This window comes from Trichomycterus rosablanca, chromosome 1 (genome assembly GCF_030014385.1).
Source record: "Trichomycterus rosablanca isolate fTriRos1 chromosome 1, fTriRos1.hap1, whole genome shotgun sequence".
Taxonomy (NCBI): Eukaryota; Metazoa; Chordata; class Actinopteri; order Siluriformes; family Trichomycteridae; genus Trichomycterus; species Trichomycterus rosablanca.
In genome coordinates this window covers 28,532,755-28,551,839 of record NC_085988.1, presented here as the reverse complement: position 1 = coordinate 28,551,839, position 19,085 = coordinate 28,532,755, and the positions used below count along the sequence as shown (strand labels likewise).

General features: G+C 38.4%; 1 protein-coding gene across 1 annotated transcript in view; it reads right to left on the bottom strand.

Annotated features, from left to right (window-relative positions):
• dusp8a (dual specificity phosphatase 8a) overlaps positions 1–19,085 on the bottom strand; it is a 63,591-nt gene that overhangs the window by 10,618 nt on the left and 33,888 nt on the right. The gene's annotated exons all lie outside the window — the stretch shown is intronic.

Here is a 19,085-nt window from a genome sequence, read left to right as displayed (position 1 = left end):
CAACGATCATAATTCAGATTGTAACAGGTCAAAAATGTGTACATTTCTAAAAGAACAGTTGTGGTTCTCAAACTTTTTATGGTTAGGACACTCCTGTAAATCATTATTCATGTTCTAAGCACCCACAAACAGCAGCCGTCTTAATAACACACTTTTATAATAAATTTAATTAATAATATTTATAATAAATTACATGTACTAATACTACTAATAATTATTACAAGGCGGCATGGTGGCTCAGTGGGTAGCACTGTCACCTCACAGCAGGAAGGTCCTGAGTTCGATCCCCAGGTAGGCCGGTCCGGGTCCTTTCTGTGTGGAGTTTGCATGTTCTCCCCATGTCTGCGTGGGTTTCCTCCGGGTGCTCCGGTTTCCTCCCACAGAGTAAAGACGTGCAGTCAGGTTAATTGGAGATACACAATTGTCCATGACATTAAACTTGTGAACTGATGAAACGAGTACCTACCATTCCTGTCATGAATGTAACTAAAGTGTGTAAAAAATTATGTTAAAATCCTAATAAATAAATATTGTTATTAATAGTAGTATAAAAATATTTATATTTAATATATTTTAAATATTTTATGATTTGAAAATCATTCACTACATTCCATAAATATACCACTTGTTAACGTTCTTGCAGGTCTGACACACAAACTTGGGGTAAGTAGCTTTTCAATTCCACATAAAGCCATAGCCAATGCATTTCTTATTGTATTTTCATAATTTGAGTGTTGAGTTTTTATAGTTTTCAATAAAACAAGTATGCAAACCAAACCAGAACCCACACTTACACGAGGAGAATATTAAATTGAATTAAATGCATTTATATGTCATATATACATATACAGACATACAGTACAATGAAATTCTTTCTTTGCATATCCCAGCTTGTCTGGAAGAGCAGAGTGAACGGTCAGCCACTGTACGGTGCCCCTGGAGCCGAGAGGGTTAAGGGCCTTGCTCAAGGGCCAAACAGTGGTTGCATGGCAGAGCTGGGATTCAAACTTTCAACCTTTCAGTTCATAGCACAGGCCTCTACCCACAAGGCTACCACTGTCCCTAGGTCAACATGCAAAAACCCTCACAGACAGGGACCAGATATCCCAAGTATCCCATTGCAGTGGCACCCAATACCCACTACACGCTCTCATTCTAAATCATCGTAGTAAAAGAGTAGTGCACTCCTGGTGCTTAACAGCCATAAAGAGTTAAAAGATCAAATTAATAATTTACTTTAAGAAGCTTTACATAGAGCTGCATGATAACATGTATAAAAGCCATTGTTAGAACAGTCATTAGCAAGCGTCTTTAGTCAATTATGGTTAATTCAGCTTGACTTAATACCTGATATGTACAGGTTGTGCTCCAGGTGCTTAGGCACTTGCAATATACAGTAACAGTATGTCTCAAAAAACATATATTTGTATTTTAAAAGCCTGGCTAACACGATATTTAAGTGCATAACTTAAAAATAAAATACCTTTGCATGTGTACTAAACCGTCCAGTTGACATTGATCCCAAAGCTTTGGAGCCAAAACAATAATTAATTTAATTTGAGTTCAGGCACAAATGATTTTACTTCACAGAGCAACAGAATTTATTATTACTGTCTGACAAATTCATCCCTCAACATCATCAAATCAGTAATCTTAAAGTAATTTACTTTGGGGTTAGGAAGAACTCACTAGCCTGGTCGGGGACGTCTACAAACACATTTGGCTGTGTTTGAGGGAGAAAATAATGAATAAGTATTCATGTGGCCTCTGCTACTGTAACTTTTACAGTATACTTGTAGTATTAATGACACATTATATAGATCTTTTTTACTGTTTTTTATGATCAAATTATAATTCATTTTAAAGGAACAACTAAAGTAGAACATTTGTATATATACAAATCCCCCCCCTCGAAAAAGGTTATTGAAAATGCAAATAAAGAAAAACTGCAGTTTTAATTTTTTAGAACTTTCATTTCAATGCAGACAGGATGAACCCAAGATATTTCATGTTTTGTCTGGTCAACTTCATTTCATTTATTAATAAACATCTATTCTTACATTTTAGGCCTGCAACACATTCCAAAAAAAAGTTGGGACAGGGGCAGTTTAGGGCTAGTATTGAGGTAAAAAATAATGATGTTACAGTATATCAAACAGGTGATGTCAACAGGTGATTGTAATCATGGTTTGGTACAAAAGCAGCATCCAGGACAGGCTGAGTCTTTGATGAGCAAAGATGATCAGAGGATCTCCAGTTTGTCAACAAATGTGTGAGAAAATAACTTAAATGTTTTGCATATGATTTACAAATTTTCCAAGGGCACAAGCTTAAGCTGAACGCCCGTGATCTTCGATCCCTCAGACGGCACTGCATCTAGAACCGCCACTCAACAATAGCTGATATAACCACATGGGCAAGGGATTACTTTGGCAAACCTTTGTCAAGCACTACAATACAGAGTTACATGCACAAATGCCACTTAAAACTTTAATGTGCAAAAAAGAAGCGGCGTCAACATCTCTGGGCTCTGAGGCATCTAGGATGGACCATCACACAGTGGAAATGTGTATTGTGGTCCGACAAATCAGCATTCCAGGTCTGTTTTGGAAAAATGATGCTGTGTGCTCCAGACCAAAGATGAAAAGGACCATCCAGACTGTTATCAGCAACAAGTTCAAAACAGGTGATTGTGATCATGATTTAGAACAAAAGCAGTATCCTCGAAAGAGCAAAGATGGGCAGAAGATCTCTAATTTGTCACCAAATGTGTGAGAAAGTTATTGAAATGTTTTGTTTTTCTCCTAATCTAGTTGTACCCAATTAAGCAATCGCATTTCACTTTCTCTACCTCTACTGACCTCCACTCCTAACCGAGGAGAGCCGTGACTAACACATGCCCCCTCCGACACGTGTGTTACAGCCGACCTCTTTTTTCTAATCTGCATGAGATGACTTTATATGTGGATCAGTATCATGAAAGGAAAGTCAAGCACTGATCTCTATTATCCCCAAGTCAGTCATTGGGGCCTGGCCTGCTTGTAGCAGAGATGAGATTCAAACAAACAAATGCAGTGTTAGCTTTACAGCAGATGTAGATTCAAGAGTTTTATTGTCATGTGCACAGAAGAACCAGCAGTTAAACTTTACATGTATATTTATATTCTGTTTATGTATATTCTGTATATGCAACAAGACTCATGTCTTCAAAAAAGTTTCACCTTTGACTCATAGGTCCACAGATTATCCCAAAGGTCTTGGGGGTCTTCTAGATGTTGTTGGCAAATGCAAGTCAAGCCTTTGTGTTCTTTTTGTTTAGCAGTGGTTTGCGCCTTGCAATTGTCTTATGGAAGCTATTTTTGCCCATTGTCTTCCTTATTGTGAAATTGTGTACATTGACCCTAACTGTCAGTCTCAGTTGTTTGGTAGCCTTTTGGACATTATCTCCATATGTGGATAATGGTTCTCACTGTGGTTTGCTGGAGTCTGAGAGACATATCAATGTCTTTGTATCGCCTTTTAGACCCATTGAGCTTAATGACTTTGTTTCACATCTGTAAATGAATCTCTTTAGAACGTGGCATCATGTTTTGCTTTTTTGAGACCTTCTAGCCTGCTTCACATTACCAGACAGCTTCTGAAAAGTTTAGCTTCAACAGGTCTGGCAGTAATCACAGCACTGTAGTCAGGTACTAAAGCTTTAAGGTTTTTCTGGCTGTTATGCAACAGCATGTAATGTTTTTCTGGATCACATGGAAAACACAAGTGATTTTCATGTACATAATACACAGCTCACGCCTGCTCTCATTCACTTAGACTAGAAAAAATGACTTTTTATTTCTTTTGGCCAGGGTGTGTGTTGTTTCCGTCAGTCTTGTTCATTTCCGAGAAACTATTACATTAGCTAACTGCTCCTAGTTAAATTTAGCATTGTGGGAGCCCTGGTTTACATGCTGATTAAGGTTCAGCTTTGCTGTCTTAGCCTGCTTGGATGCAGACCTACAGGCCTATGCTCAACTGGAACGAATTACAAAGCACTCGCATGTGTTCATATTTGGAGCTTTAAATAGGGAGGCTAGTCAATCTTTCTGTGTTGTAAAAATAGCCACCATAGAAAACTAGCTGATATATGAAATACAAATTATAACACAAGCAATTAGAAGTGAAGAAGTCAGTGCTATTTACAACATGCAGAGAATCACTGGGTTGTCTGACACCAGCTCTGCATGCACGCCTTGTAAAAAGACTGATGGAAACATATGGTAGTGTGCTGAGGCAGACACAATGCCGCAAGCTGCCATGGCCCATATCCTGCCCCATGCTTGGGTTTCATCAAGAGATGCAAAGTTGACCAAAATGAATTGTGGAAATGGCTTTTACTGGCTTTCATTGGTTTTGGTTAATGAATATCTAATTATGTGTGCAAGGCATCTGCATTTTTCATCATTGTGCTCTTAGTTTTTCATTTATTTTGAGCTTGCTGTCATTTCTAAAATTGCCCCCAGCTATGACATTTTACTTTCTAATTATTCTGAGCTTGATCAGACTGTTGCAAGAAAATTCCAACTTATCAATTTATACAAGGCTCCCTGAAATTTTCTTTTTAAATCCCATTTTTAAATGTGTTGTACAAAATTTGTTTTTATGTATGGATTTTAGTTGTGGTTCTGAGCTTGAAGTTTTTTTTATTTGAACTTTGAATGAATGCATTGTTGTGATATACAACGATCAGTCATAACATTAAAACCACCTCCTTGCACTTTGAGTTCTACAATTACTGACTGTAGTCCATCTGTTTCTCTACATACCTTTTTAACCTGCTTTCACCCTGTTCTTCAATGGTCAGGACCCCCAAAGGACCACCACAGAGCAGGTATTATTTAGGTGGTGGGTCATTCTCAGCACTGCAGTGACAGTGGCATTGTGGTGGTGTGTTAGTGTGTGTTGTGCTGGTATGAGTGGATCAGACACAGCAGCGGTTTAAATACCATGTCCACTCACTGTCCACTCTATTAGACACTCCTACCTAGTTGGTTCACCTTGTGTAAAGTCAGAGACGTAAAGTCAGAGACGATCGCTCATCTATTGCTGCTGTTTGAGTTGGTCATCTTCTAGACCTTCATCAGTGGTCACAGGACGCTGCCCATGGGCGCTGTTGGCTGGATATTTTTGGTTGGTGGACTATTCTCAGTCCAGCAGTGCTGTGAGGTGTTTAAGAACTCCATCAACACTGCTGTGTCTTATCTACTCATACCAGCACAACACACACTAACACACCACCACCATGTCAGTGTTGCTGTAGTGCTGAGAATGATCCACCACCCAAATAATACCTGCTCTGTAGTGGTCCTGGGAGAGTCCTGACCATTGAAGAACAGCATGAAAGGGGGCTAACAAAGCATGCAGAGAAACAGATGGACTACAGTCGGTAATTGTAGAACTACAAAGTGCTTCATTATGGTAAGTGGAGCTGATAAAATGGACAGTGAGTGTAGAAATAAGGAGGTGGTTTTAATGTTATGGTTGATTGGTGTATAACTGCAAATAGCAAAGCATGTTTAAGCTATTATTAATGGTCTAAATATAAAACGATGAAATGATGGCCACTCAGGTGGCGTAGCGGTAAAATACGCTAGCACAACAGAGCTGGGATTTCTAATACATCATATCGAGTCTCAGCTCTGCCATCCATCTGGGCTGGGCGTATACATGAACAACGATTGGCTGTTGTTCACAGGGTGGGATGAGCCGGACCATGGTTCCTCATAACTGTTGCAATTACAACCTCTACTGGCTGATTGATGGCGCCTGCACAGAGTTGAAGAATAATGCTGATCAAGGTGTGGCTCTCTGTGCATACATATGAACTCGCCTCATGTAGGTGAAAAAATTCAGTTGGTACTGCACACGTGTCGAAGGGGCCGTGTGTCAGTTACGAAGCTCCTCAGTCAGCAGTGGAGGGTAGTATCAAGGTAATCGGATATGACTAGATTAGGTTAGAAAATTGAGGGAAATGATTTGAGAGAAGATTAAATGATTATACAGTGCATTTGAGCAGCACAGCAGTCTAATATGCTAGCTCAGTTGGCTGGGGGCTCTAAAGTTATAACTGAAAGGGTCTGAAGGATGAACTTGAAACTAATAAAGATTATTATTATCACTAGCAGTGGTATTAATAAATAATAATTGACCTTTCTCTCCCATTGGAAAAGGCATTCTTGTCTTCCCTGCCAGAATAATGCTTGCAGCCTTGAGCATTCATGAAGCTGGAAAGGGGGTAGATAGCACCCTCCTGCATGTGTTGATCTGCCCATAAACAATGCATAAGCAGCAGTTCAAAAAGAAGCTTCGACTTGACAGAGCTGTAAGCTGCTGGTTGAAAAGAAAACTGGATGGGAATTGGCAATGACTGAATTACAATAAAAAGCAAATAAAATACATGAAAATACAATTGTGATGTGATCTCTGTGATATAGCCCTAACAGAAAGTGGGTTAAGGCAGCTAGCCACTTAAAACCGCAGCAGAATTCCGAAAGCCCTTAAACAATGATTGCTGGCAGCTAAATTAAGCCTCCTACAGGGTGCGTGTGTAGAGCACATAGACTGTAATTGCAATAGGATGTGACTGTGCATTGTAATACATTGTAAGGATCTGTTTTAAAGATGTGTGTGGGGGTTACAGCGTTGCCGCTTTTGGCAAGCACATCAGTGACGTGATTGGCAGTTGGAATGGAGGATGACGTGATAGCTGTGCAGGCCCCAGCTGTCATGCCTAAGGTGTGAGATAGTCTCCAGGGGGGGTGCACAACATTGAGCCAGCCAAGGGGCTACCATCACTCAAGATGAGCCTCAGGGGGTGTCTGTGTGTGTGCGCACATGTATATATGTGCACCTATCTCTTTTGTCTTTTGTGTCTGTAAAAAATCATACAGACATGTTTACACAAAACAACAATAATCATCAAAATAAAATTATGACCTGAGAGTCAGAGTAACATTATTAGAGAGTAAAATCAGAAAATGCTGGTTTCCTAGGATTTTCATGCACAACTGTCAGTGTCAGAGTTTGCACAAAATGGTGCAAAAAAACAAAAAAATATAAAAAAAACAAAAACAAATTGACTATGCTAACTTGGGAGAAAATGGGAGAAAAAATGCATAAATAAAATAGAAAAAACGTATCTATCTAACACTATGTTGTGAATGGAAGCGACTGGCCTCTGCGGCTCTCCACTATGAAGGCAGGGATATGCGGCAGTGGATTGGTCATCTGAACTTTGACCATTCTCCTCTAACCTCTCCAATTAACAAGGTATTAAAAGGTATTATTTTTTTAAAAGGTATTTATTTTCAAACTCTAGAGACGGTTTTGTGTTTGCAGGGTAGGCTTGGGTAAGTATGTTACAATCATGCCACAGTCAAAGTCCCTCAGACCACATTGTGGCCACCCATTGTGATGTTCAATGGTAACTTTAAATGAAGCTCTTGAACCAAATCTGTTAAGTTTAATCAACATTTTGGTGGTCCAAACACAGTGGATAGTGTACGTTTCCAAACATGGTTAATGAAAACAGGAAACAGCCTTTCCCAAACCGCTGCCACAAAGTTGGACGCTTATATATTCTTATCTGTTAGTGGTGTATAAAATCTGTATGTGGCCAAAACACCAAAACTCAATAATGAGGAGGGTTGTCCACATACGTTTATACATGGACACACTAGTATCAATTAAAAGAGGAAATATCAGCATTTGGAAATAACTCAGATTTGTAAGAACCTGCATCTCTACCCACCCACAACCCACAGCAGGGTGGAGCAAAAACACTGGTTTCTTCCACTATCAATTTCTATCTATTAAACACCAGTCTTTCTGTGTGGCTGTATGGAAGCACTCATTTTCAGAGAACCACAAAATCCACCGACAGAGCTCACCTCCCTAACCAATAACACAGTGAGGAACTACACTTCAGAGTCTGGCTGCCTTATGTACACAAAGCTTCAGCGGGCTGCCAGATGAAGTCATGGAAAGAAAGAAACAGGAGCTTTGTGTGCGTGTAGTAGACAGAGGACTATCATTTTTCCTCCTCTATACCGACGTAGATATTCAGTGCATGACAAAGCTGTTTAACCAAATAATTTTCTGTATGCTTTAGGTTTCCAGTTTCTTTTGAAACAGTTGCTTTTCTAAACGATCTGGCAGTCTAAGGTCAACATCCTGAGGCTGTACAGGACCACCTGCTAGCATTCTTATACATGAGCCTGCATAAACACTATTTTTATGTGCCAATTCTTCAGTCATCTTGTCCGTCTTCCAAGCACTAATCCACTACGTTGAAAATGGCAGTCAAGTGCATACTGTCATCACATTCAAACACATTAGAATGAGGTCACTGTTTAGAGGTCAGCTAGAGGTCTGACATTAGGACTGCTGCTTCATTTTAATTAAAGTATCCTTTGGCAGGTAATTTTGAACCATTAAATTACAGATGAAGTATAATGCATTGGTTCATAGGGTATTTTTAGTGTCCAAGTAAATATTACACTTGTCTAGAACAGAGGTTTACAACAACTTAATGTCATATGCTCACAACTAGACTTCATGTCCTGTGTGCTTTTCATTTTAGGGCATTACTGAAAGAAAATCACATTTACAAGTTGCACTATGTCTATTATGCTGAAGGGGATTGAAACCCTGCAATGGATTGCCGCCATGTCCAGTATCTGCCTAGATACAGTGTTTCCCAGTAGAACTAGACCTGACCAGGATAAAACGATTAATGAAAATAAAAAAGGTGTCATATACAATCTTTTAAAACAAATAGATTTTATGACTATAGTTTGCAGATATTTTATTCCTGCACATCAATGTAACAAATCTCATTGAACATTCAAACCACATTTATTCACATCATTCTTGAAGGATTCAAATATAGCACATAGATTCTAAATTTTGTTTTTCATCAAATTAGTGCAGCTCCTGCATTCTGCTTAGACCCTAAGACAGGAGCTCAAAATTAAATACATCTAGGCCAATTAAAAAAAATGCTAGAAAATATTTGTTACTTTCTATATTACATTTTAAGTTAAAATAATGGTCAACTGGTCGAAGGTGTGCATGACTCTCTCTACGTAATACTGCTCTTGCTGTGAACCTGACTTGGGCATTTGGCTACTAAGGAGCGTGTGTTATGTACAGCCCTCCTCAGTCAGGGGAGAGGTTTGCAGAGGTGAAGAGTGATATACCTGGGTAATGGGTTATGACTAGATATAAAGGGAGAAAAAGAAAAAAATGCATAAACAGAATACAAAAATACATTAATAAAGAAATAGCTCATATGGCTCTGGATACTTTAGTAATTTAAAGACCAGATATGATTGGCTTAGATTTGTGTACGTTAAAATGCCAGCTTAATTTTTTTTCTGAACCGCAGTACTATCTATACTACAGTATACAGGGGTTGGACAAAATAACTGAAACACCTGGTTTTAGACCACAATAATTATTAGTATGGTGTAGGGCCTCCTTTTGCGGCCAATACAGCGTCAATTCGTCTTGGAAATGACATATACAAGTCCTGCACAGTGGTCAGAGGGATTTTAAGCCATTCTTCTTGCAGGATAGTGGCCAGGTCACTACGTGATGCTGGTGGAGGAAAACGTTTCCTGACTCGCTTCTCCAAAACACCCCAAAGTGGCTCAATAATATTTAGATCTGGTGACTGTACAGGCCATGGGAGATGTTCAACTTCACTTTCATGTTCATCAAAACAATCTTTCACCAGTCTTGCTGTGTGTATTGGTGCATTGTCATCCTGATACACGGCACCGCCATTGGATGCACATGGTCCTCCAGAATGGTTCGGTAGTCCTTGGCAGTGACGCGCCCATCTAGCACAAGTATTGGGCCAAGGGAATGCCATGATATGGCAGCCCAAACCATCACTGATCCACCCCCATGCATCACTCTGGGCATGCAACAGTCTGGGTGGTACGCTTCTTTGGGGCTTCTCCACACCGTAACTCTCCCGGATGTGGGGAAAACAGTAAAGGTGGACTCATCAGAGAACAATACATGTTTGACATTGTCCACAGCCCAAGATTTGCGCTCCTTGCACCATTGAAACCGACGTTTGGCATTGGCACGAGTGACCAAAGGTTTGGCTATAGCAGCCCGGCCGTGTATATCGACCCTGTGGAGCTCCTGACGGACAGTTCTGGTGGAAACAGGAGAGTTGAGGTGCACATTTAATTCTGCCGTGATTTGGGCAGCCGTGGTTTTATGTTTTTTGGATACAATCCGGGTTAGCACCCGAACATCCCTTTCAGACAGCTTCCTCTTGCGTCCACAGTTAATCCTGTTGGATGTGGTTTGTCCTTCTTGGTGGTATGCTGACATTACCCTGGATACCGTGGCTCTTGATACATCACAAAGACTTGCTGTCTTGGTCACAGATGCGCCAGCAAGACGTGCACCAACAATTTGTCCTCTTTTGAACTCTGGTATGTCACCCATAATGTTGTGTGCATTGCAATATTTTGAGCAAAACTGTGCTCTTACCCTGCTAATTGAACCTTCACACTCTGCTCTTACTGGTGCAATGTGCAATTAATGAAGATTGGCCACCAGACTGGTCCAATTTAGCCATGAAACCTACCACACTAAAATGACAGGTGTTTCAGTTATTTTGTCCAACCCCTGTATGTACACTGATCAGCCATAACATTAAAACCACCCCCTTGTTTCTACACTCGACTTACCATATAGAAGCACTTTGTAGTTCTACAATTACTGACTGTAGTCCATCTGTTTCTCTGCATATTTTGTTAGCCCCCTTTCATGCTGTTCTTCAATGGTCAGGACCCTCCCAGGACCACTACAGAGTAGGTAATACTTGGGTGGTGGATCATTCTCAGCACTGCAGTGACACTGACATGGTGGTGGTATGTTAGTGTGTGTTGTGCTGGTATGAGTGGATAAGAAACAGCAGCGCTGATGGAGTTTTTAAACACCTCACTGTCACTGCTGGACTAAGAATAGTCCATCAACCAAAAATATTCATCCAACAGCACCCCGTGGGCAGTGTCCTGTGACCACTGATGAAGGTCTAGAAGATGACCAACTCAAACAACAGCACTAGATGAGCGATCATCTCTGACTTTACATCTACAAGGTGGACTAACTAGGTAGGAGTGTGTAATAGAGTGGACAGTGAGTGGACATGGTATTTAAAAACTCCAGCAGCGCTGCTGTGTCTGATCCACTCATACCAGCACAACACACACTAACACACCACCACCATGTCATTGTAACTGCAGTGCTGAGAATGATCCACCACCCAAATAATACCTGCTCTATGGTGGTCCTGTGGGGGTCCTGACCATTGATGAACAGGGTGAAATCAGGTTTTAAAAAGTATGTAGAGAAATAGATGGACTACAGTCAGTAATTGTAGAACTACAAAGTGCTCCTATATGGTAAGTGGAACTGATAAAATGGACAGTGAGTGTAGAAACAAGGAGGTGGTTTTAATGTTATGGCTGATCAGTGTATATTTGCATAATATTATAAGTTGTCTAATATTTTTTTCTCTATTGAAAGCTCCTAAGCATTTCTTCCAGTATAAGCCAATGTTTTTCATGCTAGTGTTTTCATGCTAAACAAAGTTATGCTAACATTCCTCCTAGACAGATGGTGTGTCTTTCACATTAGGTTGCAATTACTAAACGGACAGTGCTCAAGCAAACTGAAGCAGACAGCAAAATAACCCGCTGCTTCTTCAACCTGCAATCAACTCCTTATTAATTAGCCACCCATCACCCACTGCTAAGACTAGAGACATGATCTCAGATCCGTTTTCAGGAAATAGCCATACTTTATTTCTTGTACTAATAAAAACATCTAGGATCAGTGCCTCCTCTGTTATTTTTAACAGCAGAGGTAATAGGAAAGCAATTATGTGCATACTACCTGAGCTGGGATATATATAACACTTTTGACAAAGCAAACTATTGGCTGCATCCCAAACCACACATATACTATCACATTAAACACAGTGTCTGTATATAATTTTGACACACTATTAGTATAGTATAATTCAGCCTTTTAGTTTTGATTGGTGCTTTTTTGATGCACTATTGGGCAAAACTGCTTTTAAATGTTAGAATTAACAAAAATAAGTTAGAGCTATGAATAAGATATTGGGAGTTTTCAGAACAAATACACTATAAGTGTAGAGAACACTACTACCATAGTAAATGTATGGAAAATGTGCTATGTTGTTGGTGCTGTATTCATACCTGGCTCATTAGTTAAAAACAGGCGTATATAAAATCATTATTTATACAATCCCATAACCCCAAATTGGCTAAGACAAAATTTTTGGCACAGACAAATATAATCACTAGTCTTACTTTAGTGTATTTTTAGTCATTGACTAAATGAAAACAACCGAGTTTCCAATGTAATCTAGTTATGTAACAGTCTGTTGTACGCCAGCACTCTAAATAAAGAAAATGACACTACAGTTTATATAGTCATACAGGTGACCAATCAGCACAGTCTCAGAAATTCTGTATCTGTGACTAACTGTCCTCATTAGACAGTGACACTCCAATGTGTCATATTGTCACGTTTGATGTGAGTCAGAACTTCGTCTTTTCTGCTCTACAATGATATTCAGAAATATCATAAATGCAACATTTTAACTTCAACCACTGACGGTGAAGACTATAACATGGTACACAATTAATCTGTCATATCAATTAATTAAATAATCTAAGGTTATCAATTGATTAAACAATTCAATGTTGGTATTATTATTGTAAAAAATAAAGAACTAACAACAAAAAAGTAACATAAGAAAAAAAATGAGGAACTTTACTTTGTATTAGAAGTAAATAGATAGCAGTGTAAAATTAAATATAATATATTATAATGTGCCAAAAGAACATTTGCAAGGTAGTGTCACAGAAGATAAACAAGAAGATCTGGCAATGGCATTTAAATTAATTAATTAATAGGGTTAAGGTTAGGGCTCTGTGTAGGTCACTAGTTCTCAACTAATGCAACTATCTATTTATGGACCTTTGTCTTTATGGCATCTTTGTGCATAGCTCTGCAGTCATGCTGGAACAGTAAAGCAAAAAAAATAAATGATTGATTTTATATGGCTTTACAGCAGTGGAAGTGGCTAAAAACACATAAACTTGCATCATGTTTTTATTGCAGTTTGATTTTTAAAAAGCAACATCTAGGAAGGTGTTGTTTAACAGTTGCTAAGTGTTGTAGTGGCCAGTATTTAAAGTAGCCAGTTACTTGCTGCTAATGTTGAACAATATTTGTTTTTTGTTTTTTTGTTCCAGTGAGAATGCTGTGTTGTGTAGTAGCTTTAATTTTTCTTATACTGTATTTATACACATTACAGTGTGTTCAGAAAGTTTAGTAAGTTCAGAAAGTATTCAGACCTCTTAACTTTTTTGACATTTTGGGATAAATTGGAACTCTAGTTTATATGCCATACCTTCTTAACTGATATCTCTGTCTGACTTTACAAATTCTCTTTTGACTAAATGGGTGCAAACTTCACAAAGACACAGATCTTGTGGAAAGCTTTCTTAGAAAAGAGAGAAGAGCAACTTTGTATTTATTCCCATGGCTTTGGAAATAGATGCCAAACCAGTTCATGGTCAGTTATCCACTTACATTTTGGCTATGTAGTTTAGTGTATGTCTTTATTTTTGAGATGCTGATTAAAAATAAGTAAAACAATACTTGTATCACCACTAATGTTTTGGAGTCAAAGCTTTAAGCATGAAAATTAGAATCACCATTTGAAACAGCTGTCATATTTTGCGACAGAAAGAAGAGAGTGCATTTTGATGAAGGATAATTTATATTAGCACTAATCACTTACCTAATTATTCCTTAATTTTCAATAACCACTTGATTCTAAAAATACTATGTTAAACAGTACATTGAATGATGTGTGGGTTTATTTCTAGTTGTAAGAAATAAAACATATGGAACCATTTCCTAATTTTAAAAATTACTAGCAGAAAGTAGTACAATCTATATTAAAGCATGGGGGTTACATGACATCATTAAGAGGGGATAATGACAGAGTTGACTGGTTGGGCACTTGGCAGACACAATTGGCCAAGTATGAGGGAGGGAAAGGGGATTGGGCACAACCTCGTTTTGGCTGAAACAGTGACTTTTACTGTTTGGAATACTTAAATATAGTGGGTTTATTTAATATTTAAGGGTCTGCTGCTGACTGCTGAAACAAAGAGTCCAATGACTACACATTTTGGCGTATTGTAGTGCGTAGTGTAATTAAACTTTAAAAACAATTTAAAACCAAAGATAAATAGTAGCATTTATTATAAGCATATATTTGTGTATTTTGATCAATTATGTTAAACCTTCGCTCAGGAGAAATTCTTTGTATATCTCATAATGCAATGCTGAGACACTCACTCAGTTTCCGCTGAGAAATTAGATTTACTTGCCGATTTTAAGCTAAATCCAAGCAGTGAGTAGGGGTTAAAGGTTTTGATTCCTCACCCAAGGGAGTCATGATGTCATTTGGCAGTGGTGAAGGAAAGGAGTCTCCAAAGGGTTACACAACAGGGAGGCTGTATTAGATGGGGAGGGCAGGAACGGTGACGGGAAAGCTCAGAACTAATGACAAAGTGTACATTCTTTACAGAGAGGCCTTGAGCCAGACTGGAAAATCCAAATTTAGCCTGAGAAGGAATGGAAACATCTTCAGCACTTATCAGGAAATGAATGTGGGGTTACATCAACAGAGCACATGTACGTCTGTATGAGTGGCTGTTCCTGTGTTTCGCTGTACATATTTCTGACATTCACTAAGCATTTGATGATTTATTTGACTTCACAGTGACGCCCTACTGATATCACTGCAGCCCTGACATAAAGTGATAAACAAGATAAGTATCCACTAAATACAGTAAGCTATTATGTTAATTAAAGTAACAAAATAATATTTACATCTACGTCTAAGAGTTTTTCAGTTCTAATACAGTTCCAAAAATGAATGATTAAGCAATGCCAGATGATAGTTTTATTATGACTCCAGTAATGATCAGACCAGTAACAACTGGAGAAATCTAAAAAAAAAAAAACATTTCTGCAACTGTAACTGAATGCAGTGTTGTCATCAAGACCATCTCAGACAAAGATAAAAGGTCAAGACTTTAAATGGACTTTAAAAAGACAAAGATAAGATCAAAACTATTTAAAATGTACAAACCCCATCTCCAGAAATGCTGGGACACTTTCTAAAAATGCAATAAAAACAATAAAAAAAATACTTCACTTTTCATTTACTTAACAGTAAAAAGGACAGTGTTTTTAATTATTTGTATTGTCTATGATTTGTATTTGTTTCATATCAACAAATTTAGAAACTGACACCTGCATCTTTCATAAAATATGGGACAAAGGCATATTTACCACTGGGTCACATCACCTTTCAATAATACTTTTAGATTTTTTGGGAATTGAAGATACTACATATTGCCGTTTTGCAAGTGGAGTTTAGTCCATTCTTGCTGTATACAAAACTTGAGCTGCCTAACAGTTTGTAGTCACCAATGTCTTACATGAGACAGATCTGGACTGCAGGCAGGCCAGTCAAGCACACCAACTCTGTGTCTATGAAGCCACTCTGTTGTACCTAAAATAAACATGCAGGACAATGGCATTACAGACGCTGTTTTTGCACTTTTTGTCGGTAACAGTCTGGATGGTCTTTTTCATCTTTGGCTGATCCAATCTGACATTTGTTTTTTTTTCTATAAAAACAAGCAGAACCATGAACTCGTCTGACCACAGAACACGTTTCTACTGTCTTTTAGCCCATCTCTGATTAGATCCAGTTAAACCAGTTAAACTTCTAATTGTGGAACTTCCACAAGTGTTACTTATATAACCTTAGACTTTTTTTGCCTATGTCCCAACTTTTTTGGGTTTGTTGCAGGTGTCACATGCTATTGTTTTTTTATATATATTTACAAAATAAAATAAGGTTTGTGTGTGAAACACTGATTTTTTTTTTTTTTTTTTTGTATTTCTAACAAATTACAGTTGATAGTTTTTATTGCATTTTATAAAGTCCTAACTTTTCTAGAAATGTGGTTTGGGAGATCGAGACATGATCAATTCATTTTTATTTGTATAATAAGACAACAGTACAATCATCACAGTGTGAAGAATCATAAATTATAATACTAAAAAGTCTGTTGTAGAAAAAAAATGGAAAAGTTACAGTTATAGTATTAGTTTTAAAAGTTTAAAGTTGTCATTTGCTGCTGCTCAGGTGGTGCAGTGGTAAAACACGCTAGCACACCAGAGCTGGGATTTCAAATACATTATATCGAATCTCAGCTTTGCCATCTGGCTGGGCGGCTGCAGAAACAACGATTGGCTGTTGTTCATAGGGTAGGATGAGCCAGATAGGGACTCCTCATAACTGAGCGAATTACGACCTCTGCTGGATATTGATCACGTCTGCACAGAGTCAAGGAATAATGCTGATCAGGGTGTGGCTGTTCGTGCACAAAGCTGATCTGAACTTGCCTCGTGCAGGTGAAAAGATGCAGTCAGCTACTGCACAGGTGTCGGAGGGGGCGTGTGACAGTCTCGCTCTTCTCAATCGGGGCGGGGGTCAGCTCCAGTAGAGAGCAAGCATAACGCAATTGGGTAAAAAAAAAGTTGTCATTTGCTGCTTGGCGCTATCTGGCATAAGGCTGGCATAAATAAGTGGTCACAACTTCCTACCTACTGGAGAAAGCAGGTGCTACTATGTGGCACACAAGGTGGTGTTAGCAGGTGAAACGTATTAGGGAATTAGAAATGATGAGATTGTGAGAAAAGTTGAATAAGTAAACATTGTTTGGACAAAATGACACTACACTACTGCAAAAACCGAATTCACCAGCTCTGATGTACACTATGGATTCCCTGGAGCGGTGTATGGACTTTCAAGGGCACTGGGACTGCTTGCTAAAAACAACTTTCCCTTTGCTAAAGTAAGGTAAGATGTATGTCAACACAAAAATCTTTAACGTGTCCTAAAAAGGGGATAATGGACGAGTGTATGGTGGAATTTCAGAAAACAGAGTTGTTCATGAAGACTGAAGGAAACAGGAACGGAAAGAAGAGGAGCTTGGTGGATTCACATCATGCTGAAGGAATTTGGCAGCGTCTGATGCGCTGACATTTATTTACTTCTTCATTTAGTTTCTGGGAATTGACATCAGAGGTAAAATTTAAAGCCAAAAAGTAACGAAACCCAAGAAAATACAAGGACAAATGTCTAGCAAAAAGTGGTCATTTCTCTAAATGGCTTACTGTGTGTCCAAATGCTTGTTAGAAAGTATGCATTGAAGTCATTAGGATCAACTGTGCTGGTTTTATACTGGATTAGTTAGTAAGTTATCAATCTGATACTGTCATTTCTCCTCTCAAACAACTAAGCAGTAATAATACACTCACCATGATTAAACTAGCTATCTAAATTACAATGCTCAGACTGTGGAACAAATATTCTAAAGGAATAAATACAGAACCTACAACATCACACTTATGCAAAACATACAAACATTTAAAATCAAATTTAAAGTACAACTTTATCTGTATTTAACAAATAAATTATAATTTCAATATAAAATTCTAGATCTGTCAACTCTCAAGTCTACACCCTGAAGAGGCAGCGAAAAAAAAAAAAAAATAATAATAAAAAATATTATTTATAAACAATAAAAATAAAACAATTAAATAATAAAAAATAAACAAATGTGTAACAGGACGAGCTGCTTCGGTGGGAAAGCGGAAGCACCTATCAGCGCGCTGCATCTCAAAATAACTACATTTCCCACAGTCCACCACACTCATCAACAAAGACTCAGCACCATGCTGTTGGGAACTGGCGTTTAAATAGTGCTAGACCCAGGTGTTGCGAGTCTTTGTTGATGCGCGTGATGGACTGTGGGAAATGTAGTTATTTTGAGCTGCAGCGCGCTGATAGGCGCTTCTGCTTTCCCACCGAAGCAGCTCATCCCGTTACATAAATGTATCTATCTTGTCCTGGCTTGGAGATCTCTCACATTCTCAATGAAATTTAATCCATTAGTGTTATGAAATAAAACAAACTACACCGTTTCCTGTTTAGCCACAGACGTCCTCTTCAAAATCCAGCAGAGTTTTTAATAAGCACGCTTTGGTTTTTAAAAATCTAAAAACGTGACAGAACTTCAACATAAAATCTCAACTCTGCATCAATTCTAATTGGTCCATCGCGTTTGATTGACATCCACATCTTCCAATTATAGACACTTTAACGACACGCCATAAAACAGTGTTTTTAGTTGTGGCAGTAGTAGATGATTTTTTTAAATGCTAAAGGTTTAAGTAGATCAGTGTGTTTTAATTTCTGAATGGCCTTATTTACATTAAGTGTTATTTACATTAAGTGTTATTTACATTAAGCAACATTATCGGATCGGATTACAAGTTTTTTTCCTTCCGATATCCAATCCATTTTGGTTGGCCAACATGCTACATTTTAAATAGAATAATGCTCATTTTGTTAGATTATGGCAGGGAAAACCAACTGGGCAGTGTGGTAAGAGATGTAATCTGAATGTTTAGAAACTCTTTGACCTTTAGGCAGAGTAAGTAAAAGTGTTGAAGGGTGACCAGTTGAGAGAACAGTCATGAAAATGCAGGCGCCAGGCACCAGATGTGATGACCACAGTGGCCTGCACTAAAAATAGAGTACTGTTCTCAGCATAGAGAGTAGAACTCTGTGTGTCAGTGTGTGTGTGTTTACAATAACATAGCTTGAGTTCCTCTCGGGAGCTTACCTCACCACCCTAATGGTATCAGTAGGTCCTACTCAATGAAATCATTGATCAGGCTTTGCAGCACTGGAGCAGTAAAGAATAGTGGGTTACACAGACACAGGAAGTCAGGAAGAGAAGCAGATGTTGCACCATTGGTCTGTCATTAGTCTTATACTTTTCTTACAATGACAGCACTTAGTGTAGTGCTTTATC